The sequence below is a fragment of the Crocuta crocuta genome, unplaced genomic scaffold, assembly GCF_008692635.1.
Source record: "Crocuta crocuta isolate KB4526 unplaced genomic scaffold, BGI_CrCroc_1.0 scaffold2, whole genome shotgun sequence".
NCBI classification, from domain to species: Eukaryota; Metazoa; Chordata; class Mammalia; order Carnivora; family Hyaenidae; genus Crocuta; species Crocuta crocuta.
The window spans coordinates 778,066-805,583 of record NW_027528640.1 but is presented as its reverse complement, the minus strand read 5'-3'; the positions used below and the strand labels follow the sequence as shown (position 1 = coordinate 805,583).

The window sequence follows — 27,518 nt, the reverse complement described above, 5'->3', positions numbered from 1 at the left end:
GATACTATTCGGATTATTTTATCTCTATTATGAACACTGGAAACTATTTCAATCCAGGGCATAATTCATAATCCTGGGATGAAGAGTAAAAATCCAGATTCAAGACCTTGGAATGTTTGTTGATGTGGTTCCCACCCATCAGCTTCCCCAGGTACACTGATTGCAAACGTGTCACATGCACAGTTTTCAAGCTGTGGGATCACGACCCACTAGCATGTTGGCCTCCTTTCAGAGAGGAGAACAGATAATACATATCAATACAAAACATGTGTTTTTCTTTTCTTTTCTTTTCTTTCTTTCTTTTTCTTTTTCTTTTTTTTTTTTTTTTTGCTGTTAAAAAAACACACACTATGGTAGCTAAAAACTACCTAGTTTTCTTTTTGTTTTGTTGAAATCCAACTTTCATGGGAGAAAAGGACCAGGAAGACCTCATAAAGTTGGAGAGAGAGAGAGAGAAAAGTCAAAAGGGTTTTTTTTTTGGCTGGGTTTTTTTTTTTTTTTTTTTTTTTTTCTGTCAAACTCTCTTATTGAGTACATCTAGGGATCACAAATTAATAAATCATTTTAAGAATCAAGTTTAAAGTTGGAAGGGAAAATGCTAGTGCTTTGCAACAATGTAAAGTCAATATGGAACAAGCCGCTTGGAAGAGTAGAGGAGAGGCCACGCCAGTCTTGCGCTCTATTCTCTCAAAACCACTTCCCAGAAGTTGTATTTTAAGGAAGTAGAGAGACGTTATGGAAGGTTGCACTCTACATAATATCAGGAAAGCTTACCCACTTCTTCACCCCTGGTTTGATTCTTCTTAGATTTTCAATTATTTTTTTTGCTATTTCTTCTTCCAAAAAATGAATATTTCTAAGTGCATGATGCAGATTGCTGAAAGTGGATTTCACTTGCATCTGCCTGCAAGTTCTTGGACGCCCAGCCCAAATCTCTCAGGGACCCAGGAAAACGGAGCTACGGTCCTCAGAGCAGCCTTGGACAAAAAGGACAAAGACCAGAGAACAGTTCCCTTCCCAGGCTGTGAAGCAGAATCTGTATCCCTATAAGTGAAATCCTGTGAACCGTGTGGCCCTGTGAGGACTAACTCCTGACCCATGGTGATTATGAGGTCATAGGTGTGTGTTGTTTTATGTCTCTGTGTTTCTAGTGATTTGTTATGCAGCAGCTGAGAGCAAACATGGCTGCCATCAGTATATGCAGGATGAATGCATGTGATACACGCATGCAATGGATTCATCGCGGTGGACAGTGCAGTTTTCAATATAAATATTACTTTAAGATGCTGAAAAACTGAGGAAACCTAAAAGGTGATGCAATTAGTTCAACCCCTTTCCCCTCACATAAAGCGATTATGTCAAGAGAATCCAGGTGAACTGTGGACAATTGATTGATGCAGTCAGGATCTGAACCTCGACCCATTCATGGTGATTTCAGCTCTGCCTATAACATCGTGTTCCCTCTTTCTGTGAGAATCTATGTGAATTATCTTTAAAATGGTAAAGCCACAGAAATTATCTTGTGATGAGCACTTAGAACAATGCATGGCGTGAACTCCATGAAATAAAAGGAGATGTGTAAGTCCTTCTTCAGTAAAGGTATTTTAACTCATGCTGGGGTAAGAACTCTGCCTTATGACTTGTTTTCTGTTGTCTTTTTATCGCCACCACTAAAGGGATTGTGAGGAACGATTTGGGCATCTCTTGGACAGAGGGAGCAGACCCCGTGGGCCCAAAGCCACTCTTCTAAGTGCACAGTGCAAAGGGCCATTTATCATCGCATCTGAGGCTGATTGCTGCCGGTAGGAAAGTACTTTCCTGGTTTGAGCAAATAGAAATACTTGACTAAACACACTTTTTATTGTCTGAGTTTTTCCTCTATCTTTTGAAAATTTTCTTGTCCTTTTGTCTCCCTTTCCCTACATTTTTTCTTACTGAGTTAAGGGGTAAATTTATCATTCTAAATATCATTAAAATTACTGACATGTTATCCTCTAACTTTGGAAGTTTAGTATAAAATGTTTATAAGATCATATTTCTGATGGCCTGTGATATGTTTACATATTACATGCATATTTTCTCATATAATGTTCTTGCCTTTGTTTTGGTTATATTAGCTAGAATAATCAGATAGTGTTATTATTATAGTCCTTTTAAAAGAAACTTAAATTCTGCTCATGCAAATAAAATATCCCAAAGGTATAAACCTTGGGATTCATAACTAACAGGCATAAGAACTCAAAGAGGCACAAGACCTTGACTCATAAGAACAGGGCAGGGAGACAGAAAGGACTGGATACTGGTAATACTTGTCCAATCAACCCAGTAAAGTGAGTGAGGTTGATGCAAAGGTTCTTCCATTTCAGAGGGAAATACAGGTCTAATTACAACAGAGAAGAAAATTCTAAACCACTTCAGATGAAATTACAAACATGAATTGCATATCTACCAGGCCCCTCCCCTTACTATATACATATAAATCACTCCTAATTAGAACAATATATAAAGAAACTATATTTCACTAGGGCCAGATTTAATATCGTTTCGTCTTTCATCAGGTAAAAAGTATTTAAAATATCGCCTTCCAGATTACATTCTGGAATACTAGACAGAGCTAAAGGAACATGACTGGGAATTACCAGCATAATTAAGGTTCAAACAAATGCTAGTTGAGGACCTGATGCCAGTAATCCATTTCAACAGTGAAGTGAGTCTAATGACATCAGCAGGTGTAGGTTTGGAGCAGCACAGGAGTATCAGTATCAGCCTCACCAGAGTGGGGGAAGGGCCAGGACAAAGCCGAGGGGAAATGAGAAGAGGAACTAAGGACACCCGAAGGTCCAGCCCAGCACTGTTTCTTCAGATAACCTCTAGTCCACCCATGTGACCTGGAGCGACCTTGAGGGTGACAGCACAGCGGCCTGGAGACCCCAGGTAACTCCGTGGGTGAGGACGGCTCCTGAGGCAGTCCGTGGGAAATGGTGCCTCACCCCCTCGGATGTCCCCTCAGGCAGGAGGGACCTTCTCTGAAGTGGGGAAGACTGGGAGCACAGCTGAGTGATGCTAATTAGTAAAACAGCAGAACTACAATAAAATATGTTATTGTCTGCTGGTTACCATGGAAACACAACAATCAGAGTGGATATTGCTTTATCTTTTCATGTGAAACTGCTCTCACGGTGAAACATGATGTGAAACTAATAAACAAGTTAGATATTTTTCTAATCTCAGAGTTGTTTATATCATATGAAGATTGTACATTTTATCTTTTAAAAAAAGAACTTTAACGAGCAGATTTAGGAAAACTGTCTTCATAAAAAGCATTGAATAGATATTTTTATTATTTATCTAGGATAACACTGCAAATGTAAAACTATAGTAACTTTTTTACTTGAAATAATTAGTTTCCATTCCATTAATTAACTAAACAATAGTATTTGTCAAATTGGGTTGAATTCTATCCTAAAGGCTGGTGTTTTCAAGTATATTTTTCAACCTATTTGAACCAAGATAGCAGCAGGGTTCTCTGTAATACATGGCAATTAATGTCTAAACTATACGTCTCTGAATCTCTTATCTATAATACTTACATTGGAAATTAGTCATTTTTGCCATAAAATTGTATAATTTAAGTCATGATTCTCCACTTTAATATTTATCAAAATTGGGGTACCTGGGTGGCTCAGTCGGTTAAGTGTCTGACTTCGGCTCAGGTCATGATCTCACAGTTCGTGGGTTCCAGCCCCGCTTCAGGCTCTGTGCTGACTGCCAGCTCAGAGCCTGGAAACTGTTTCAGATTCTGTATCTCCCTCTCTCTCTGACCCTCCCCTGCTCACTCTCTCTCTCTCTCTCTCTCAGAATTAATAAAACATTTAAAAAAATTTTAATAATATTTATCAAAATTATAAATTTGATGAAAAGCTATAATCCTCAGCAATTTGGTTAGCCTTTTTTTCCTTTGTTATTTGAAATATACTTGATATATAATATTGTGTAAATTTAAGGTGTACATGTTTTTGGATATATTTCTGTAATGCAATATGGTTGTCATTATAGTGCTAATTAGCACCATTATCATACCACATAATTATAATTTCTTTTCTGTGGTTGGAATAATTAAGATCTAGTCTCTTAGCAAGTTTAATGATTCTAATGCAATACTGTCTATATTCACTGTACTTTGCATAAGGTCTCTAGGAATTATTCACTAGTCATTGCAATTCTTCCCCTTAAACAACATCTGCTTGGTCTTAAAAAACAGTAGAGTGAAGGGTCTGCTCCTTAAAATTAGGTGTTGCCAACCAATTGATTCAAAATTTAAAAGTGTTAATATTGTACAGACAACATCCTCTGAAGTTGCCTATAGGAGGTGCAATATTCTTCAAAATACTTTAAGGAACTTCCTAAATGTTTTCCAAGCTGGCCAGCAATGGAAGGATATCTGTGAACGAACAACACAGGATAGTCCATGCTTCCATGTGTTGAAACATTTCTGGATTCACAGTTACTGGGAAAAGATCATTTTTTAAAAATTTCAAAAAGTATAAGATCTCAAAAGATCTAATTAGTTTCTGCATATTTGAAACTAATTAGTGAGATAAATATGAGCTAGGACCTGAGTCCTGCAGGATTACATTTTGGGCAGTATCAATAAAGTGCTTAGATTGAGACCTGAAACAAGGTGGGGCTTGAGACATAGAACGTGGCCCCCCTTGGCTATGCCTGTGGCACAGGAAGATCAGGCCCAAAAGAGTGATTTGTAATGCTTGATTAGAGAAGGGACTGGATTGCCGCCATTTTTCTCCCCACAACCACCAAGGCAGAACCTCAGGGACCGGCTGAGGGACGACAGTGGAGGCTAAGACCTGCCTACACCAAACCACATCCATCCCCACTAGATAGCTGCTTCTTTGATTTACCTGAGCCCAGGGCAAGACCAACATGGATACACTGCCATGACTAATTCTAGATCAATTCCTTCTATTCAGATATATTTTCCCTTGTCTCATTGGTATCCCTCCCCTCTGCTGGTCTGGGCACTCTTGTCATTGGTTTGCTTAAACAGTCACATTTAATTCATTCTCTAGATGTACATTTTACACTTCCATCTTACTTTCCTATCTCTCTCTCTCTGGAGTAATCTGACTATATAGTTTCTTTTGATAACATTATCTTCGTTTCTTTCTCCTCGCTTCCTACCATATTCTCCTCTTTCTCTCTCTGAATTAATCCTCTTAGTCTCCCTGCCTTGTCATTGTCCAGTTTCACTTTCTCCCACCCCTGTCATTTCTCTCTTTGTATATGCTCTTCCGTTGGCACTGCATATACCCTGCTCTTTATGTGTAGCTGGGAATTCTGGTTTTATGCTTTCAGACTGTCCTTTGTCTTTTTATTTCTTTTTTCTTTTTTTTCTTTTTCTTTTCCCTTATGGTTTGCTTGTTAGTTGGATTTTTCTGTGTGTTTGCATGCCTTTGTTCCCTGTGTATTTGTCTGTCTGTTTTCCTTTTCAGGGATACCTCAAGAAACAAGTCAAAGTACACATGGGGGAGAGTCCCAAATACCACTACAAGTAGGTAAATAAAATAACCAAAGTATCAACAAGAGAGACCAAGAGACACCATTCAAAGAGCACTTCCTGAATGGTCTGGCCTTGGAAAGTCAATGACCTTCTTTAATATAGCAGTACTCACAGGTGCAGAGAACATAAAAGGCTTTTAAAACTGACAAGAGACAAAAGGCTAGCCAAAATGATGAAACAGAAGATCTTTACTCTAAAGAAATTCCAGGAAGAATTGACAGCTAAAGAAGTCCTATAACAGATATAAGCAAAATAACTGAACAAGAATTTAGAACAATAGTCATAAAATTAATCGCTGGGCTTGAAAAGGGCATGGAAGACATCAGAGAAGCTATTGCTACAAAGATTATAGAGCTTCAAAATAGTTGTGATGAATTAAAAAATACTATAAATGAGATGTATAATAAAATGGAGGCGTCCAATGCACAGATTGAAGAGGTAGAGAGGAGAATAGGTGAATTAGTAGACACAATTATAGAAAAAGAGGAAGCCAAAAAAAAAAAAAAAAGAGATAATAAACTGATCCAGGAGCACAAAAGGAAAGTTCAAGAGCTGACCGATACAATCAAACAGAACAATATCCATATCATAGGAATTCCAGAAGAGGAAGAGAGAGGGAAAGGTGCTGAAGGGGTACTTGAACAAATTATAGCTGAGAACTTCTCCAATCTGGGGAAAGAAACAGACATTGAAATCCAAGAGACAAAGAGAACTCCTCTCAGATGTAACTTGAATCATCTTTTGCATGCCATATCATAGTGAAACTGGCAAAATATAAGGGCAAAGAGAAAATTCTGAAACCAGCTAGAGATAAAAGGACCCTAATACACAAAGGGAGACCTATCAGAGTAGTTACAGACCTACCTACTGAAACTTGGCAGGCCAGAAAGGAATGGCAGGAAATGTTCAATGTAATGAACAGAAAAAATATGCAGCCAAGAATCCTCTATCCAGCAAGCCTGTCATTCAGAATAGAAGGAGAGATAAAAGTCTTTCCAAATAAACAAAATTGAAAGAATTTGTCACCACTAAACCATCCGTACAAGAAATCCTGAGGGGAACTCTCTGAGGGAAATGTGGCAAGGAACACAAGGTACCAGAGACACCACCACAAGCATGAGTCCTACAAAGAACACAGTGACTCTAAACCCATATTTTTCAATAATAAAACTGAATGTAAATGGACTGAATGCACCAATCAAAAGACATAGGGTAGCAGAATGGATAAAAACCAAAATCCATCTATTTGCTGTCTAAAAGAAACTCATTTTAGACCTGAGGACACCTTCAGACTGAAAGTAAGGGGATGGTGGAGCACCAGGGTGGATTAGTTGATTAAGTGCCCGACTTCGGCTCAGGTCATGATCTCACAGTTCATGGGTTTGAGCCCTGTGTCAGGCTCTGTGCCGACAGGCAGCTCAAGCCTGGAGCCTGTTTTGGATTCTGTGTCTCCCTCTCTTTCTGACTCTCCCCTGCTCATGCTGTCTCTCTCTCATTCACAAATAAATAAAACATTAAAAAACAACTAAAAAAAAGAAAGAAAGAAAGAAAGGGGATGGAGAAATATCTATCATGCTACTGGAAGTCTAAAGAAAGCGGGAGTAGCCATACTTATATCAGATAAACTGGACTTTAAAGTAAAAGCAGTAACAAGGGATGAAGAAAGCCATTATATAATAATTACAGGGTCTATCCATCAGGAAGAGCTAACAATTATAAATGTCTATGCACCGAATTTGGTAGGACCCAAATACATAAAACAATTAATCACAAACAGAAACAATCTCATTGTTAAGAATGACCTAATAGCAGGGGACTTTAATACTCCACTTACAGCAATGGATAGATCAACTAGATAGAAAATCACTAAAGAAACAATGGACTTGAATGACGCATTGGACCAGACGGATTTGACAGATCTATTTAGAACTCTATATACTAAGGCCATGGAATTCACTTTCTTCTCAAGTGTGCATAACACATTGTCCAAGATAGATCACATACTGGGACATAAAGCAGCCCTCAATAAATATAAAAGAATTGAAATCATACCATGCACATTTTCAGATCACAATGCTATGAAACATGAAATCAACCAAAGGAAGAAGTCTGGAAAACCTCCAAAAACATGGAGGTTAAAGAACACCCTACTAAAGAATGAAGGGACAAATCAGGCAATTAGAGAAGAAATTTAAAAATATATGGAAACAAATGAAAATGAAAATACAACAATTCAAAATCTATGGGATGCAACAAAGGAAGTCCTAAGAGGAAACTACATTGCACTACAGGCCTACTTCAAGAAATTAGAAAAAGCACAAGTACAAAATCTAACAGTGTACCTAAAGGAACTAGAAGGAGAGCAATAAGAGCACCCCAAGCCCAGTAGGAGAAGAGAAATAATAAAAATCAGGGCAGAAATAAACAATATAGAATCCAAAACAAACAAACAAAAAAACAAACATTTGAACAGATCAATGAAACCAAGAGTTGGGTTTTTTTTGAAAAGTAAACAAAATTGACAAACCTCTAGCCAGGCTTCTCAAAAAGAAAAGAGAGAGCACCAAAGTAGACAAAATCATGAATGAAAATGGGCTTATTACAAACAACCCCTCAGAAATACAAGCAATCATCAGGGAATACTATGAAAAATTATATGCCAACAAAGTGGACAGCTTGGAAGAAATGGACAAATTCCTAAACACACACTTACTACCAAAATTCACACGGGAAGAGATAGGAAATCTGAACAGACCCAAAACCAGTGAAGAAATTGAATCAGTTATCAAAAACCTCCAAACAAATAAGAGCTCTGGGCCAGATGGCTTCCCTGAGTTCTACCAGACATTTAAAACAGAATTAATACTCATTCTTCTCAAGCTGTTCCAAAAAATAGAAATGGAGGTAAACTTCCTAACTCATTCTATGAAGCCAGCACCATTTCAATTCCCAAGCCAGACAGAGACCCAGCAAAAAAAGAGAACTACAGGCCAATACCCTGGATGAATACAGATGCAAAAATCCTCAACAAGATACTTGCAAATTGAATTCACATAAAAAGAATTATCCACCATGATCAAGTGGGATTCATCCCTGGGTTACAAGGCTGCTTCAATATTCACAGATCAATTAATGTGATAAATCACATTAACAAAAGAAAAGACAAAAACCGGGGCGCCTGGGTGGCTTAGTCGGTTAAGCGTCCAACTTTCGCTTAAGTCATGATCTTGCGGTTCGTGGGTTCGAGCCCCGCGTCGGGCTTTGTGCTGACTGCCAGCTCAGAGCCTGGAGCCTGTTTCAGAGTCTGTGACTCCCTCTCTCTCTGACCCTCCCCTGCTGACGCTGTCTCTCTCTCTTTCTCTCTCTCTCCTAGAAATAAATAAAACATTTTTAAAAATTAAAAAAAAAAGACAAAAACCATACGATCCTGTCAATAGATGCAGAGAAAGCATTTGACAAAATACAACATCCCTTTTTAATAAAGACACTAGAGAAAGTCGGGATAGAAGGAACTTACTTAAACATCATAAAACCCATCTATGAGAGGCCCTTAGCTAACATCATCCCCAATGGGGAAAAACTGAGAGCTTCCCCCTTGAGATCAGGAATACGAGAGGGATGTCCACTCTCAACACTGTTGTTTAATATAGTGCTGGAAGTCCTAGGATCAGCCATCAGACAACAAAAGGAAATCAAAGGCATCAGAATTGGCAAAGAAAAGTCAAACTTCCACTTTTCACAGACGACATGATACTCTACATAGAAAATCCAGCAGACTCCACCAGAAGCCTATTAGAACTGATCCATGAATTCAGCCAAGTTGCAGGGTACAAAATCAACGTACAGAAATCAGTTGCATTTTTATACACCAATCATAAACAACAGAAAGAGAAATCAAGAAACTGATCCCATTCACAACTGCACCCAAAAAAAACATAAAATACCTTGGAATAAACCTATCCAAAGATATAAGAGATCTATATGATGAAAACTATAGAAAACTTATGAAGGAAGTTGAAGAAGACACAAATAAATGGAAAAGCATTCCATGCTTATGGGTCGGAAGAATAAATATCATTAAAATGTCATTAGTACCCAAAGCAATCTACACATTCAATGCAATCCCAATCAAAATTGCACCAGCATTCTTCTCAAAGCTAGAACAAACAATCCTAAAATTTATATGGACCCACAAAAGACCCTGAATAGCGAAAGTAATATTGAAGAAGAAAACCACATGGGAGGCATATCAATCCCAGTCTTTAGCCTCTACTACAAAGCTGTAATCATCAAAGCAGTATGGCATTGGCACAAAAACAGTCACATAGACCAATGGAAAGGAATAGAAAACTCAGAATTGGACCCACAATTGTATGGCCAACTAATCTTTGACAAAGCAGAAAAGAGTATTCAATGGAAAAAAGACAGCCTCTTTAACGGATGGTGCTGGGAGACCTGGACAGCAACATGCAGAAGAATGAAACTAGATCACTTTCTCACACCATACACAAAAATAAACTCAAAATGGATAAAGGACACGAATGTGAGACAGGAAACCATCAAAACCCTAGAGGAGAAAGCAGGAAACAACCTCCTTGACCTCAAACGCAGCAATTTCTTACTTGACACATCCCCAGAGGCAAGGGAATCAAGAGCAATTAAACTATTGGGACCTCATCAAGATAAAAAAGCTTCTGCACAGAAAAGGAAACCATCCATAAAACTAATAGGCAACTGACAGAATGGGAAAAGATAGTTGCAAATGACATATCAGATAAAGGGCTAGGATCCAAAATGTATAAGAAACCCACCAAACTCCACAACCAAAAACAAACAATCGGTGAAGAAATGGGCAGAAGACATGAACAGACACTTCTCCAAAGAGGACATCCAGATGGCCAACAGACACATGAAACAATGCTCAGTGTCACTTATCATCACGCAAATACAAACCAAAACCACACTGAGATACCACCTCATGCCAGTCAGCGTGGCTAAAATGAGCACATCAGGATACTATAGATGCTTGCAAGGAGGCGGAGAAATGGGCACCCTCTTACACTGTTGGTGGGAATGTAAACTGGTGCAGCCCCTCTGGAAAACAGTGTGGCGGCTCCTCAAAAAATTAACAATAGAACTCTCCTATGACCCAGCTATAGCACTAGTCGGAATTTACCCAAGAGATACAGGTTTGCTGATGCATCGGGGCACATGTACCCCAATGTTCATAGCAGCACTTTGAACAATAGCCAAAACATGGAAAGGGCCTAAGTGTCCATCAACTGATGAACAGATCAAGAAATGTGGTTTGTCTATACAATGGAATACTACATGGCAATGNAGAGGGATGTCCACTCTCAACACTGTTGTTTAATATAGTGCTGGAAGTCCTAGGATCAGCCATCAGACAACAAAAGGAAATCAAAGGCATCAGAATTGGCAAAGAAAAGTCAAACTTCCACTTTTCACAGACGACATGATACTCTACATAGAAAATCCAGCAGACTCCACCAGAAGCCTATTAGAACTGATCCATGAATTCAGCCAAGTTGCAGGGTACAAAATCAACGTACAGAAATCAGTTGCATTTTTATACACCAATCATAAACAACAGAAAGAGAAATCAAGAAACTGATCCCATTCACAACTGCACCCAAAAAAAACATAAAATACCTTGGAATAAACCTATCCAAAGATATAAGAGATCTATATGATGAAAACTATAGAAAACTTATGAAGGAAGTTGAAGAAGACACAAATAAATGGAAAAGCATTCCATGCTTATGGGTCGGAAGAATAAATATCATTAAAATGTCATTAGTACCCAAAGCAATCTACACATTCAATGCAATCCCAATCAAAATTGCACCAGCATTCTTCTCAAAGCTAGAACAAACAATCCTAAAATTTATATGGACCCACAAAAGACCCTGAATAGCGAAAGTAATATTGAAGAAGAAAACCACATGGGAGGCATATCAATCCCAGTCTTTAGCCTCTACTACAAAGCTGTAATCATCAAAGCAGTATGGCATTGGCACAAAAACAGTCACATAGACCAATGGAAAGGAATAGAAAACTCAGAATTGGACCCACAATTGTATGGCCAACTAATCTTTGACAAAGCAGAAAAGAGTATTCAATGGAAAAAAGACAGCCTCTTTAACGGATGGTGCTGGGAGACCTGGACAGCAACATGCAGAAGAATGAAACTAGATCACTTTCTCACACCATACACAAAAATAAACTCAAAATGGATAAAGGACACGAATGTGAGACAGGAAACCATCAAAACCCTAGAGGAGAAAGCAGGAAACAACCTCCTTGACCTCAAACGCAGCAATTTCTTACTTGACACATCCCCAGAGGCAAGGGAATCAAGAGCAATTAAACTATTGGGACCTCATCAAGATAAAAAAGCTTCTGCACAGAAAAGGAAACCATCCATAAAACTAATAGGCAACTGACAGAATGGGAAAAGATAGTTGCAAATGACATATCAGATAAAGGGCTAGGATCCAAAATGTATAAGAAACCCACCAAACTCCACAACCAAAAACAAACAATCGGTGAAGAAATGGGCAGAAGACATGAACAGACACTTCTCCAAAGAGGACATCCAGATGGCCAACAGACACATGAAACAATGCTCAGTGTCACTTATCATCACGCAAATACAAACCAAAACCACACTGAGATACCACCTCATGCCAGTCAGCGTGGCTAAAATGAGCACATCAGGATACTATAGATGCTTGCAAGGAGGCGGAGAAATGGGCACCCTCTTACACTGTTGGTGGGAATGTAAACTGGTGCAGCCCCTCTGGAAAACAGTGTGGCGGCTCCTCAAAAAATTAACAATAGAACTCTCCTATGACCCAGCTATAGCACTAGTCGGAATTTACCCAAGAGATACAGGTTTGCTGATGCATCGGGGCACATGTACCCCAATGTTCATAGCAGCACTTTGAACAATAGCCAAAACATGGAAAGGGCCTAAGTGTCCATCAACTGATGAACAGATCAAGAAATGTGGTTTGTCTATACAATGGAATACTACATGGCAATGAGAAAGAATGAAATCTGGCCATGTATAGCAACATGGATGGAACTTGAGGGTGTTATGCTGAGGATATAAGTCAGGCAGAGAAAGACAGATACCATATGTTTTCACTTATAAGTGGTTCAGGAAAAACTTAACAGAGGACCATGGGGGAGGAGAAGGGGAAAAAATAGTTTGGGAGAGGAAGGGAGGCAAGCCATGAGAGACTTCTGAATACTGAGAACAAACTGAGGGATGATGAGGGTGGGGGAGAGGGGAAGGAGGTAGATGGGCATGGAGGAGGGCATTTGTTGGGATGAGAACCGGGTGTTATATGGAAACCAACTTGACAATAAACTATGAAAGAAAAATAAATAAATAAATTTATTATATTACATCAATTTAACATTATAATTTCAAAATTTTCTACCTTTTTAATAGAAATACAATGTAAGACCACAATATATTTTCATATTATAATATTTTATAAACTTTTTAGAAAATTCTGTAAATTTTTTGTAGTTTTGAGTTTTTATTTAAATTCTAGTTTGTTAGCATATAGTATAATTTTGGTTTTAAGAGTAGAATATAGTGGTTCCTTACTTATGTACAACACCCAGTGCTCATCACAAGTGCCCTCTTTATAAAAATGTTGTGTCAGATTAGCTTACTTTTGCAAGTTTATTTGTATATTTTTTTGACCATCTATTTTTATTTTTATGTATTTATTTAATTAATTCATTCATTTAAAAAGTTTTTTCAAATTTATTTTGAGAGAGCACGAGCAGAGGAAGGGCAGAGAGAGATGGGGGCGTGGGAGAGAGAATCCTAAGCAAGCTCCACACTTTCAGCTCAGTGCCTAATGCTGGCTTGAACTCACATGAACAATGAAATCATGACTTGAGTCAAAAACAAGAGTCAGACACTTAACTGACTGAGACACCCAGGTGCTCCAGCTGACCACCTATTTTTGTATTTAAGAAGTATACATTTTACAGGTATACCTTCTAACATGAGTAAAGGATTTTGTCCAATGAATATTTTCCAGCAATAGTCTGAGTGCTGGAAGTTAATAAGGAAACTTTTTTGTATTTTTCTCCAACTTCTATTAGCATCTGTCTTTATATCATATTAAGGACAACTACAATATATCAACTCTGTCACAAGAAACTAATACCTTCAACAACAAATGTTTGCCTGAGTGACTGCACTTGAAATTGGCTCTGGGTAATCTACGGACTGTGGCATTGTAATGAACTGAAAATAAGGGCAGTTCACTGAATAATTGCCAGACTGATAACAAGAAAAGCAAGAAGAGAACATATCCTTTAGGAAGTCGTCCTGATTTGCCAATATTCATACAATATCTAAGATGTATATACAACAGGTCCACCACACCTATTTTATAATGGGACTCTAGTCCTTTCCCAAATGTGTGAGCTATGTGGAAATAGTAGTATCTTAGTAACGTTGTAGCAATTATAGATATAAAAAGTGTATTTCATGGATGTTTGTGTGTGTGCATTTCTGTCCATCTATCTATATTCAAAGTAATGGGTCTATCCAATAATATTTTCTGAAATGCCCTGTCAAATTCATTTTAGATATAGTCACTTGCCTACAGGAATCAAATCATCATTCATGCCAAGCAACAGGAATAAATGTTGATGTACGATTTAATGCCATATTCAAACGTTTACTACTAATGTATTTCCTTAACAAATAATGAGTTACATCATGGGTTAGGAGCAAGCTGAAGACTAGGAATTATGTGTTTGTGAGGCTGTGGGAAATAAACCGGGTCAAAAACTAATCTGGATTTGTGCAAATGCCTAACAACCCACGGATTGCCTTACATTTTATTTCTTTTGTAACCTGTCAAAGTTCAGAACGAAACTCAGCAGAAACCAAGGAACGTTTTCTTCAGCCTCTTTTCTAGGGACATGAGCAGTGCTATAAAAATTTAATACTGTGTTATGCTTTTCTTTAACAGCCACCCACATTTAAGCTGTAAATAATAAGGCTTTCAAGTGCACCACTGTTGTGGAAGATAATTTTCCTAAACACATTTTGTTTAATTTTAATTCTGTGCTCAATAGCACAGGTTACAGGAACAATGGGTGCTTTCACTACTAAATAGGATTCTGTGGTTTAAACCCGTGGATATGTGTGTGTGGATGGGAGTGTGTGGTGTGTACTTTGATAGCAACTAATGAAATGAGGATACTGCCTGAGAACTCATTGCTCATGAGCCCCAACTGCCTGTCAGCTGTGAAACATGAGAACCTACATTTCCTGCAGTTTTCGTTTCTAACTTTGAACGCAGTTCCTGACTCTCTAACCCCATTCCCCCTTCTTTAGTCCTTTTATCTCAGTTTTCCATTTAACATTAACTTTGACATATGACCCAGTACTTCAATATAAAGATGTCCTGATGGGGCTCTGGATGAACAATTATTAACTAAGTGAGGAAATTTGTTTTCCAATACACCACATCTTTGGAATGTGTCCTTCTTGAGTGATTAAAAAAATTTTTTTATGTTTATTTTTGAAGGAGAGACAGAGCACTAGCTGGGGAGGGGTAGAGAGAGAGGGAGACACAGAATCCGAAGAAGGCTCCTGGCTCTGAGCTGTGAGCACAAAGCCCAATGTGGGGCTTGAACTCCCAAACCATCACATTATGACCAGAGCCCAAGTAGGACACCGAGCCACCCAGGTGCCCCTGATTGTGTCCTTCTGGAGATGGGTCAAACCAATAAACATACAACAACAAAACAAAACCCTTTTGCCCTCAGAAATGTCCAAATCAATGAATGTCTGCGGATTATTTGAGGGAATGAAGTATTTCAAATAGGAATCCATATGATGCTGAGACAAAAGTGCAGACTTTGGAGTCAGATGTGTTTTTGGGTTCTGGTTCTTTTTGCTAATTTGACATCAGCCCTGCTACCTAACCTCTCAGAGGTCCATCCTTATAAAATGGAAATCTGGTCCCTCTTTCTGTAAACATTTGTAAATATTAAATAGACAATGTATGATGGTATACTGACCAGGGCATTATGTACTTATGTGTAGTATATAACATTGATATAAATGCGATATGTATCACACACACAAATTCTATAAGTACGTACACAATATAAATATAAGTAATACATTCTCTAAGTATAATATATACTTGCAGATAAATAATGGGTAAGTCCATTAACCAAGCTCTCCTCTCCCTGGGGTCCCACTACACTCAGTACCCTGCCGACAAGCCAGGCTTCACTTGTGGGCTCATCCCCAGCATTGCTCACAACTCTGCCCCCAACCATCCTTCTTGGCTATTCTCAAATCTTTGTAGACCAGTTGTGCTCATGCTGGTAAAGTGTAACATTTAAGTCTATGCAACTGTATCTGTTACCTATTGCCACAATAATGTTGTGTAACAAATAACTCAAACAGCAGTGCCATAATATAAGAGATCTTTATTTGGTTCATGAATCTGTGGGCTTTACCTTGGGTAGGCTTTCTTACTCATTCACCCCTTTGCAGCCAGTTACGGGCCGGCTTATATGAGTTGGTTGACTGGTGGCTGGTCTGAAAGAGCGACAGGTGGCATAACTTGGGCAACTCAGCTTTGCTTCATGTATCTTATTTTTAAGCGCTGGTAAGACATTTACTTTGAAAATTCATTCGGTGCATAGATGATAAAATAAGAGCCAATATCTTTTACTTTCTTATTTTACTTTTTATCATTTTTGAGCTCTGAGAAACCAAAATAAGATGCATTTTCTTACATGTGGACTTTTGAAATATGGGGTAATGTAAAATAACACTGAAGGAAACGTGGGGGGTGTCATTCATCATTCAGGAGGTAGGATTTACCCAGCACTTGCTCAAGGGATCATCTCCTATAGGTGAGGCATGTCAGAGACATCCATCCATCCTAGCTTCTGACAGTAGACTTGCAGAGGGCCCTCCCCCCACAGACATCAGTCAGGACATCGTGTGCAGCTCTCCACAATGGGCTAGGCGGCTACAGGCCTCCCTCCAGGACCCAGAGCATGCCTTCCCTGGAGCTTAGCTCTCCCTTCTGAGGACTCATTGACTTCAGTGCCCAAGCTGAGGCCAAGGAGAGTAGCTGGTTCATCACCCATGATGGGATGGGCAGCATATCAGAGCTGACTCGGAGTTGAGAGGAAGGACAGCATCCCATTGTTCTTAAGGAGCGAGGATGCAGTGAGGGGTTTCCTTGAGGAGAGCACAGAACGTTTCTGAATGATAATCAACCATCACTGCAGTTAGTGCGATTTACTGGCCCCTGAGGTCCCAGGATTGAGACATTTTAGGGAAAGGAGATATAGTGTGAGCCAACTCTAGACCAGAGAATAAACTTCTTATCCGTGGGACCTCCTGGCATCCAGAGAAGGTGAATTCACATAATTTAATGGCTTGTTTTGGTTCATTAGTAAAACAATTTCTTTCCAACTAACAAAGCCAATGCAGAAATGGAGAACTCATTTATGGTAATTCTCTATTCAGCAATTTGAACATGCCCTTTCAGAAATTACTTACTAGGGGATTTTCAGAAGAAAGGCATCAATGTAGCCAAGAGCTCTATCCTCTAGGCCTAGCACGGTACTCGGTTCATTGCTGATCCTCGCTGGAGTTTCACTGGAAGAAGTCACAGGACGGGTGCATGCATATGGCAGGTGTAGGCTGGATTTGGGATAACCAAGTGCCTCCTGGTCCTGGCTGTCGAGAAGAGCCTTGCAGGGGGCTCATGCCCCGCTCAAACCTTGCTGGATATCCCGTGGTGGGGGGCTGGCTTGGGATCCTTCAACAGCTCCGATTCAGTAACTTCACCAGTGGAATGTCTGGTGGTCTTTGTTCTCTGCCTCGTGGACCCAGAGCTAACAGGCAGCTGAAATTGATGGACGGGATTCTGAGGAAGATGACCATCTAGCTCTTCCCCAAGCTGGACCTGGTGAAGTTGAGGTTGGTACTCTACTACGTACTTTGGGAGAATGAGGGTAAATGGCATGTTCCCGGCAAAATTGCTGTTGTGGATGGTGGGGAAGCAGACCCCAGCCTGTGCGATGGTGTCTGCCAGGTTCGGCCAGGTTCCCTGCCTCCTCCAGGGCTGGTAAGGGGCAGGTGAGAAGTGGCCATCTGACCCTATGTGACATGGTCCAGGGTTGCATTTCTCTGGCAGGAACACTGCATTGATTCAGTGGTGTCTGGCTGTTTCATTAGTAAGGACAGAGGTCCTTCTGGCACCTAGATGGTGTGCTGGCGAGTATGCAGCTGGACAGCCAGCAGATTCTTTATGGCCCCTGAAGCATCCCTGTTCCATGTTCCAAGACCATGTTTTTGGAATGTTCTTTTTACATAATAGTCCATTCCTGCTTAATGGATGCTTTTTTTTCTCTAGTGATGTTACTGCAGCATACTTTAAGTCTCTTCTCTCTCATTCACATTGGTCTTTCGTTTAGTCTCTGATTTGATATACAGGTTTCATTAAGTGCATAGTGATCTTTATCTACCTGCTCTTATATAAGAGAGGGCCAGTGAAAAGCTGATTGAAGGTTTTATGCCTGTAGGTGAGTTTGTTGACTGCAGGGTTCACTGGGATTGTGCCTTCACAGAGAGAATCTTAGCACATTTAAGTGATGTCCCGTCTGCACCTGCAATCCACAATACAGTATCCTCTTACCTGGGTGCCGCCATCAGGCTAGGAGCCAAGGAGGAAAAGAGGGTGGGAGCCGGGTATTCACAATGTAAATTTTAATCAGTGCCTGTGTTTCAGTTGCACTGCTTTCCTTCTGTTCTCCATTCTGCTTTATGTTTTCTAGAAAAACACACCTCTAATAGTCTGTCACAGAAGAGAGGAGTAAGCATCCAGATTCTCAAAGGAAGGAAGCTATTATATGGGGGTTTAGTGTCTAAAAAAAGGAAGTTAAAGTAAGCATTCTGTTTTATCCCCAGTTTTTCCCAGCACTCTTCCCTAGATGCTACTAATCTCTGAGCCTCATGGGGGATGTGGTGGGATGACTTCTTCAGCCTTATCCACTGCTGATGAGGATTCAGGACTGCTCAGTAAATCACTACAAGGCATCTCTTTTTCAGTCTCCAAATGTTTTTGTCTCTTCTCTTTTCTCTTGAGATAATCTGTCTTTTGAAAGGTCACTTCCTGTCCTTGGTGGGATTCAGTGCAGGTGGAGGGAGACGTGTCTATTCCGTCCACCATATTTATGTAGAAATCTGACCCTGACAAGACCAAGACACATGACACTGAAGAAGCATTTCAGAGGCTTACACTCTTGATATTATAACAATGTGTTTCAGAAAGCTGTGAGGATTGCACCTGGGCATTTACCACAGTGCTAAGTTACAGAAAGAAACGAGAAAATGTGGTCAGTTCAAGATGTATGCCTTCCACTGAAACCCTATTAATAGGATCTGTCTGTTAATCTATAGGTTTCCCAGAATCCCAAGTAAAAGCAAATAGAAGGTAGGGCTTTTCATACCAAACTGAGTACACTCAAAAGAGGAAAAAGCTTCAGTTATATCAGCAGTGATTAAATCCCACACCATTTCTATTGTTACTTGAAAATGGAGCTTCGGAGGCACCAGCTGTTGACCCCAATATTTTCCCTCATAAATGGAAGAGTGTGCATTAATATCCCTGCCATATAAAATGCTCCCCAAAGTGGAGCAGAACCATCATTGAATAAATTTACATGAGTTTTGGTTATTTTTTATGCAGCATATTCAGACACTTTCTGTGAATTGCTTGACAAAAATTTTTTTAATAACTTGATGTCTTGGTCAATATAAATGTTTTGAAGGCATGCATTTTAGATTCTAAAATATTGTGCAGCTAAGTTTTCTTACCACAGAAAGGAAAATGTGAGTGTCTTTTATTGTTTGGCATTTAAACAAAACCTATTTTTTAAGTTCATTGCTCTGATTTTAAGGTAGCATAAGTCACTTGTCGAATCCCTAGACCACATCACAGATATTTCAAATTAAACTTTTCTCTCCTGTCTGTCGTGCTGACCAACAGCACTCCAGGAGAAACCAGGAATGCATTAGGGGTGTGCGGCTGTTCTCGCTCTGACTCTTTGGTTCATTCTACACTGATGTGGTGACGATTCATGAAAATAAACAATAGAAAAACAAGTGTTGCTAAGCAACACGATCTCTTCTGCTTTAATAAGTTAGATACAGTTGCAAAAGTGGGAAATCTCCGTAAACTGAAAGCCTGAGAATTGGTGGCGAGAAAAACACCAAAGCCTGCCATTGACGTTAACAACTCTGACACTAATTCTAGATCATCTGGGGACCCTCTGTGTGACTGTAGAAGCTAATAGTGGAATTGTTTTGGTAGGACCCTTCTTTCTTTTCCTTGGAACACAAAAGTCACATAAATGTATTTTATTTCACTTAACAAGTAAATGGATTATAATAATATAATAAATTATGCAATCTCTAAATGTAAAACGTGCTCTTTAAAAGTTATGTAATCTATTGCAACTACAAAAGTGAGCAGACTTTTAAACATTTTAGAATATCAATTCAGCTAAACTTATCCTTAAGATGAGAACTCTTGTGTGGTTTATGTTGGTGGTTTCTTACTTTGCTAACTCCAAGCATTGCTAAATATTATTCTCAGTGTCTCTCATCTAAGTACATATCACAAAATACACCTGTCCCTTACAAAATTGCATATGACATACCCAGTTTCTAGCAGCAACACATTATCATTTTTAATAATAAAAAACAAAAAGTATACTCTTGGAGGAATACCAGATCATAAAAAGGTATGTGGAAAAATGATAATATTGCTATAAAGAGCTTCAGAAAATTCTAGCAGCCGATTTACTATAATAATTTAGAGTCAGTTAGTTCTTTCCTTTCACATAAATATAATGGTGACATAATTTTTCTTTATTTTTTTTATCACATTTAAATTTTTTTGACCTTAATATGCTATGCTATTTTATGAAACTACATCCCCTCTTTAACTGGTTAAGATTTGAGTGATCATTCTTGTCCTGTGTCACATTAGTTCACTTATCTTTTTCAAATTTTTCCATGTCAAAAAACTTATTTTCTAAGCTTCATAAAACTGAATTTACATTTAAATGCAATCCATTCTGCTGAAAAAAAAATTCTTGAATAAAGAGTGGTTTTACCCCAGCTCTAAATGTGAAGCTACAGGATTATCCAACTACATAAACTGAAGCATTTAAATTAAATGAAAAGTAATTTTGCATAATACTATCCATGTGCTTATTAGAGAGAGATCACCTTTAATATACGATTTACAAAGTAAGCCCAATTAGTGTTCTAAAATGTCTCAGATCCAAAAATCTGGGGGAAAATGAAGAGAATATAGTCTTTCAGGATAGATTATATTTCACACATGTTCAGAAGATGCTGAGATGTGGCTTTTATAGAGAATGATACATTGTGTGCTATTTCTAATGCAAATTTATGTAAGTCAATTTTGATTTTGTGTTTAATAATTTAAAGCAATATATTGTTCTACATAAATTTAATTGACTAAATTGTTCTTCCTTAAAACACATTGTATGAAGTAATAATGATAACATTTATTTAATTTGTCAAGGAAATTGAAACACAGACAATGAACCCTGAACAAGGATCAAACTCAGTGTTATGCATCATACATACATTTATGATGCTAATTTGATCATGATAATAAAAACATTTGCAAACAACTGACAATGCAAAGAGGCAGAAAAATTCAAGACTAATAAATAATCCTGGAAAGATGTTTGGCAAAGCTTTCCCATCTTGCCTTAAATACCAATTGCCCTGTATGGGGCGCCTGGCTGGTTAAGCGTACGTCTTCAGTTAAGCATCCGATCAGGTCACGATCTCATGGTTCATGGGCTTGAGCCCAGCATCGGGCTCTGTGCTGACAGCTAGCTCAGAGCCTGGAGGCTGTTTCAGATTCTGTGTCTCCCTCTCTCTATGACCCTCCCCTGCTCTCTCTCTCTCAGAAATAAATAAAACATTAAAAATAAAAAATAAAAAATATCATTTGCCCTGTAAAAACTAAGTTGCCTTGTTGAAGAGAAAGGATAGTCATACAAATACCTTTATGTATGTGTGTAATGAGGATTCTCCAAGGCATAACCAGGCAAGAAACCATCCCACCTCATCCACCAGGGGAAGAATAGAAGGACTGCTATTTGACAGAGGCCCTGACAACTCCATTTAGAACTCTGGCTCCATCCCTGTCAAAGCAAAACTTATCTATTCCTCACCAGTCTTGTGAGCCAGGGCTGTGGTGACTCAGTTACTTTCTGTCTCTGATTTATACACAGGTTCGGTAGATGAAGTTTCATCAGAAATAATGTGGATTTCTCATTTCACTTTCTTACAGAGTCCTTTAAACTGCTGTCCTGGAGTCCGTGGAATGCTGTCCCCAGCTATGTCAGGTAGTGACTCCCCCAGCTTCAGAGTGTGTTGGGGACCAAGAGGGTTTGGCTGAGTTCCTCTCTGGAATCTTCTATCAGCCAGAAAGACCCACTGTCCTCTTATCCTGTATCCAGTATTGGTCTGGGATGGCTCTCTTCCTTAGAGCAGGTGGTTATGAAGGACCATCCCAAGTCCAAGGCTGTCTGAGAGATTGATTAGGGCCATCTCCCATTGTAAGGGTAAGATTGTAAAGGTAGCACAGCAGACATACATAATGAGGAGGAAATGGTATGTTCAAGAAAAGATGCCCCAGCCTGGCATCTCCCAATTATACTTCCCTCCCATAGGCATTGATCCAGCACCCACATCTCCATCTTAGACTGTTTCCTAGAGACTCCACTGTAAGGCCACTGGTACCAGAAGTGCACTAAGGACGTAGACTCTAAAGTGAGGCACTGGCATGAATCCTACATCAGTGATATGTGAAAATGAAGATTTATCATAGCTGGTAAGTAGAGCAATGACAGCCCTTGTAATGCTGGAGCTGCACATTTGGTAGGAGTTATTTGTGTTGAAGGAAGGTTGAGGCAGGGAATATATTAGCAACTGTAATGTCCTGACAAATATGAATGATAGGTACTAAGGAATTGAATGACATTGTTAGGGTAGTTGATAGGTCAGTGAAAGACAACGGAAAGCTGAAGGTAATTAATCACTGATTTAAGGTGAAGTGTCAGAGTCTCATGGGCTATAGCATGAAGTGCTGCATGGTGGCAAAAGTTAAGATAGTATGTATGGACACTGGTGTGGAGAATGCCAAACCAAAACGGGATGGAACATGAAATTGGGACTAAATCATAGACTCAATTATACAGTAATTTACTCTTGAATCTGACAAATGTGCTATTTTCCATCCTTCTGGTGGTAGAGGACCAGGTGCATTTCACAATCTCATGGGACAGAAAACAGTGCACTTCTATGATGTTGATCCAGGGCTGGATAACTCTCCTGTCTTCCCTTGTAATATAGTTTGGATGCACCTGAAAGATCTATACAATCCACCAAACATCACATTAGTCATTCTTTCAATGGCATGTCATTAGTAGAAGTAGATGACTAAGAATTGGCAAATACATTGCAGGTGTTGGTTAAGATACCTGCACTCTAGAACACAGAGATGGGGGGGAAAAAAAGGTTCAAAGCCCTGAATTTTTTTAAAATAATCTAGGTGTCCAAGGGATACTGGGACATACTCTCTAAAGTTAAGGAAAAGTTATTGCCTCATGTAGTCATTTTACTCAGAAAGAAGACAACACCTGCTTATCTTCTGGTTCTGGAGACAGCAGCATGTTCCAAGCTTGTCAACAAAGCTGTGTTATGTTTACCACTTTGACCAACTGACATCACTATGGACTGAATTGTGTCTCCCTCTCCCCAGCTTCATATATTGAAGTATTACCTCCCAGAATGATGGTATTTGGAAATGGGGCCCTTGAGAGGTAGTTGGGTTTAGAAAAGACCATGAGAGTAGTGCCCTAAACAACAAGGAGGTATGAGTGTTCTCTTGCTTGCTCATGAGGAAGCAGTCATGTGAGCACAGAGCAAGATGGAGGCCAGCTGCAGGATAGAAAGTGCACTGGCCGATACCTTGATCTTAGGCTTCTAGCCTCCGTAACTGTGAGAAATAAATGTCTGCTGTTTGAGCCACCCAGTCTATGGAATTTTGTTACCTAAGAAGATGAAGACAGATATGGAAAAGCCATCAATTTTGAGTGGAATGCAGAATACAAAACTGCTCTGCAGCCCAGGTGGCAATTTAAGTGTCCCTGTCATTTGAACAATACAACTCAACAGACATGAGAGGTTTCTATGCAGTTGGAAAATATCCTGTGTAAAGTTCCTGGCATCCCCAGGATGAAAATCACAGCTAAGAGCTCTGGGCTACTGGACCCAGTTTTGGACACTGGCAGCACATAATTGTACACTATTCAAAAATAGCTCTTGAGAGCTATGGATCTGTTAGTAATGGAGATCCTGACATGTAAAATGACCATGTGATCAGAACTGGTTCACATTCATTTCTCTGAGAGTCAACAAGTCCAAGGTAAGGGTAGCCCAGCAGACATACACAACGAGGAGGAAATGGTACGTTCAAATCAAGCACAAATAAGCATGAGAGGACACACAAGTAAGCTCTATGAGCTGGCCACCTCTCTGGTGTCCACTAGTGTCTCTCTGTGGCTTTTTCTTTGGCTCAAAGTTATGTCCACTCTGGGTTGCTTGATGATTGACTGATGGAGGAGGAAAAAAAAAGCAAAGCTTGCTTAACAGTTGCATTGCTCAGTGTAGGATGCAAGATGATGAAGGGTGAGGGCTATGCTGATGCCCAAATCAGGAGTGGTCTTGAAGAATAGCAGGTAGAAAAGAATCTTCCCAATAGACACTATTTCACCCATTTTTGTGTAGTGAGTTTAGCCAAGGTAGGAATATAGTCTGACTCATGGGAATGGTGGCTAGCTTGGCCAGTTGGTCCATGGATGAAGAAAGATTAGAAGATTGGAGACAAGGAAACTGGGGAAGAATCAAGCTGATAGATTTGGAGAAGTGGCCCCCGGATGTGAAGACCTTTGAGTTCACACTAACACTCACTAAACAGCATCCACCTAGAGTTTCTCTGTGTAAGAACTCCAGAGTTATTTGACCTACAGACATAGAACCCTGAGTAATAGTGCACTGAGCAGAGAAACACACTATAGGAGAGATTCGCTGAAGCTCTAGATACATCATGGAATTCACTGAATGAGTATCTGGGTAAGATCAGTTATGCGGCCCTCCCTCCCAAGGGGAGCAGAGTTGTGGCTCAGCACCAGGACCCACACAACTGGGGTGAGGGGCCTGTGTCACCACAGCCTCTCCTCAGAGCCACTGGATACAAGATCCTTGGTACAATGGCCATCACTGTAGTTCATAAAGTGTTGCTTTTTCTGTTACACAGAACCATTATCATTTGATCTAGCTAATATGTTTTTTCTTCTGTATGGATAAATTGCTTCCCATAGAGGTCATGTACACAGAGCCCTCCAGCCTCCTCTGAACGTGCACCGACTAATCTGAAGACTGCCTGTGAACATCTCCCTGAGGTGTGCCTGTTCACAGACATATTCTCACACTTGTCATCTATGGCCACAGTAGGCCTGCATCTTGTAGGCATTTTGATTTAATGAAATGTTGACTTGTAGCAGGTGCTGGTGGAGTGATACAACTTGGGATATTTAATTTTCAATTAGACAAAATAATTGATTCCATGTGCATATATATATGTTCACATACACGTGCGTGCACACACAACACATGCACATTCATTAAATGAACCACCAGTAACTGTAAAAGTATAAGTATAAAAGTAAAATGATCCAATACTTTCTATCTCAAACTTCTATTTCTTGAGTTCAAATTGAAAAAATAAACCTTATAGATCCCAGTTAGAGATTAAAAAGACTGTGTGATTCTTTTCAAAAGCTGTGTCCCTCCCTTGAGGGGAAGACTATGAGAACATAAATCACTTAGGACACCATTACATCCATCTGGGCAAAGCCAGATAAATCATTTATTCTACCCCTCCTGCTCCAAGTTTATATTGTAGAACAAAAGCTGAAGTGTCTGATGGAAAAATGAAAATTGAATCTTCATCATCCGATATCACTAACGTAGTTCCAATTTCCTATCAGTAGAAAGACCTTAGGAAAAGAATAGACGTGTGATAGACGCACTGAGGAAATTAAGGTGTAAAAGTGTTACTTATCTCTCTGGTTCTGAGGCTGCACAGAGAAGCAAAGGCAGGGTTCTCAACCACTTAAAACCCTACTTCATCTTGATAAAAATCTCTCTCCCTCTTTTAGTATTATTTAAATCCAAAATTAATCATATATTATCACATAAGACTTGAAACGATGAAAGAAGGCTGTTATTTTATTCTTGAACTAAATACGCTCTTCATACACATCATTCTGATATGATTCTCTGTAGCAAAAATGAGCACATTCTGATCTGTAGTAGCCTTTTTATGCATAATAGTCAGAGGGAGGGAGGGAAGAAGAGGGAGAGATTGAGGGGGAAGGGAGAAAATTTTCAGTAGGGAAACCTATACATGGGAACAAGTTTTGGAGTAGAGAAAATTATAGAGAAAAAGTTTCAGGAACAGGTAACAAGATGCAGACAACCCAAATTGGAGGATTGGCGAAAGTGTACTATTTTGTAGACACAGGAGGGAAGGTACTGAGGACACACTAGCGTATGCACATTTTTAAGGGTAAATAGAAGTGCGCCATGATATCCCATGGGGGCGTTCTGACAGTGCTGTGGTGATGTGGTGATGGCAGCCGTTAACAGACACCATTTCTGCTTCTAGGAACCAGTAATAGGTGCATTGGAGGGGTGAGGACTTCTTCCCCACAAATCACAAGCGTCCACCTAACCCTTCCCAGCTGTAGCAGAAATGGCCCTTCACCCACTGAATAAAATAAAGTGAGATATTCTGGAAAGCATGAAGTATATCCAAAGAGAGAAAAAGTGATTATTCAAACCGAACACGAAAAGGTCAACTGAATCAGATGCTGTTAACGAATGAAGTTGTATGTCATTCCAGTAAATGACAGATTTGCCAGACAGATTCGGTAAAGTGAATCACGATATGGTGCAATCAACTCTTGGATACAGTGGGAGTGGATTTTTAGCATCTGACAGACCTCAGTTCCAATCTCGGCTCTGCCACTTACTCTTTGATTTAGATGCGTTCCTTAATCCTTCTGAGACGCAGAGTCCTTGTATTCACCCCAAATCATACCTACCTGCTAGGGGCGCTGTAGTGTCCAAACAGGGGAGTCACTTGTAAAGCTCCCAGCCCATTATAGATCATTCTTATTGTAATCACCATTGTTAATGTTTTCCGTTAATATCCTACCTTTAGGACCAGAGATAATTAAAGGTGGCCTCGGACTAAGGAGTAGCGGCAGATGCTCCTTCTAATCTCTAATCGGTGGGAGTGCGGAGGGCGTGGCTCCCGGGCGGATGCTCAGGGTGTAGACTGGTTTCCTGGCCTTTCCAGCAGGAAATGAGAGGAACACAGCATGAGCACGATAACGAAGCTGAGACCAGCATGAGGAGAAGCTGTAGGATAGACATATCCTTCATCCTTCAGACATGCAGTCGCAGTCACTCTTCAGGCTGCATCACAAAATGTGTGTCCATTCGGAAGGCTGTTAGGGACTCTCGGATCTATCAACTGGAGGTAACAATGCCGCCAGAGGAAATCCACCTGAAAGACATCATGCAACACAAGCATCATTATTATGCTGCTACACATGGCTCGCTGGGCTGATTAACCACAAACACGGGGTCAAAAACGGTTTTTACACGCTGCTGCTAAATGGAAAATGAAAAATAAACGTGTAGGCATCA

General features: G+C 39.7%; 1 long non-coding RNA gene across 1 annotated transcript; it reads left to right on the top strand.

Annotated features, from left to right (window-relative positions):
- The first annotated feature begins 1,194 nt into the window (after window positions 1-1,194).
- Window positions 1,195-27,518, top strand: LOC144224288 (uncharacterized). Its single transcript, XR_013333003.1, has 5 exons — window positions 1,195-1,578; window positions 1,677-1,802; window positions 22,027-22,081; window positions 22,409-22,569; window positions 27,028-27,518. It is a non-coding gene; the product is annotated as an uncharacterized LOC144224288 (long non-coding RNA).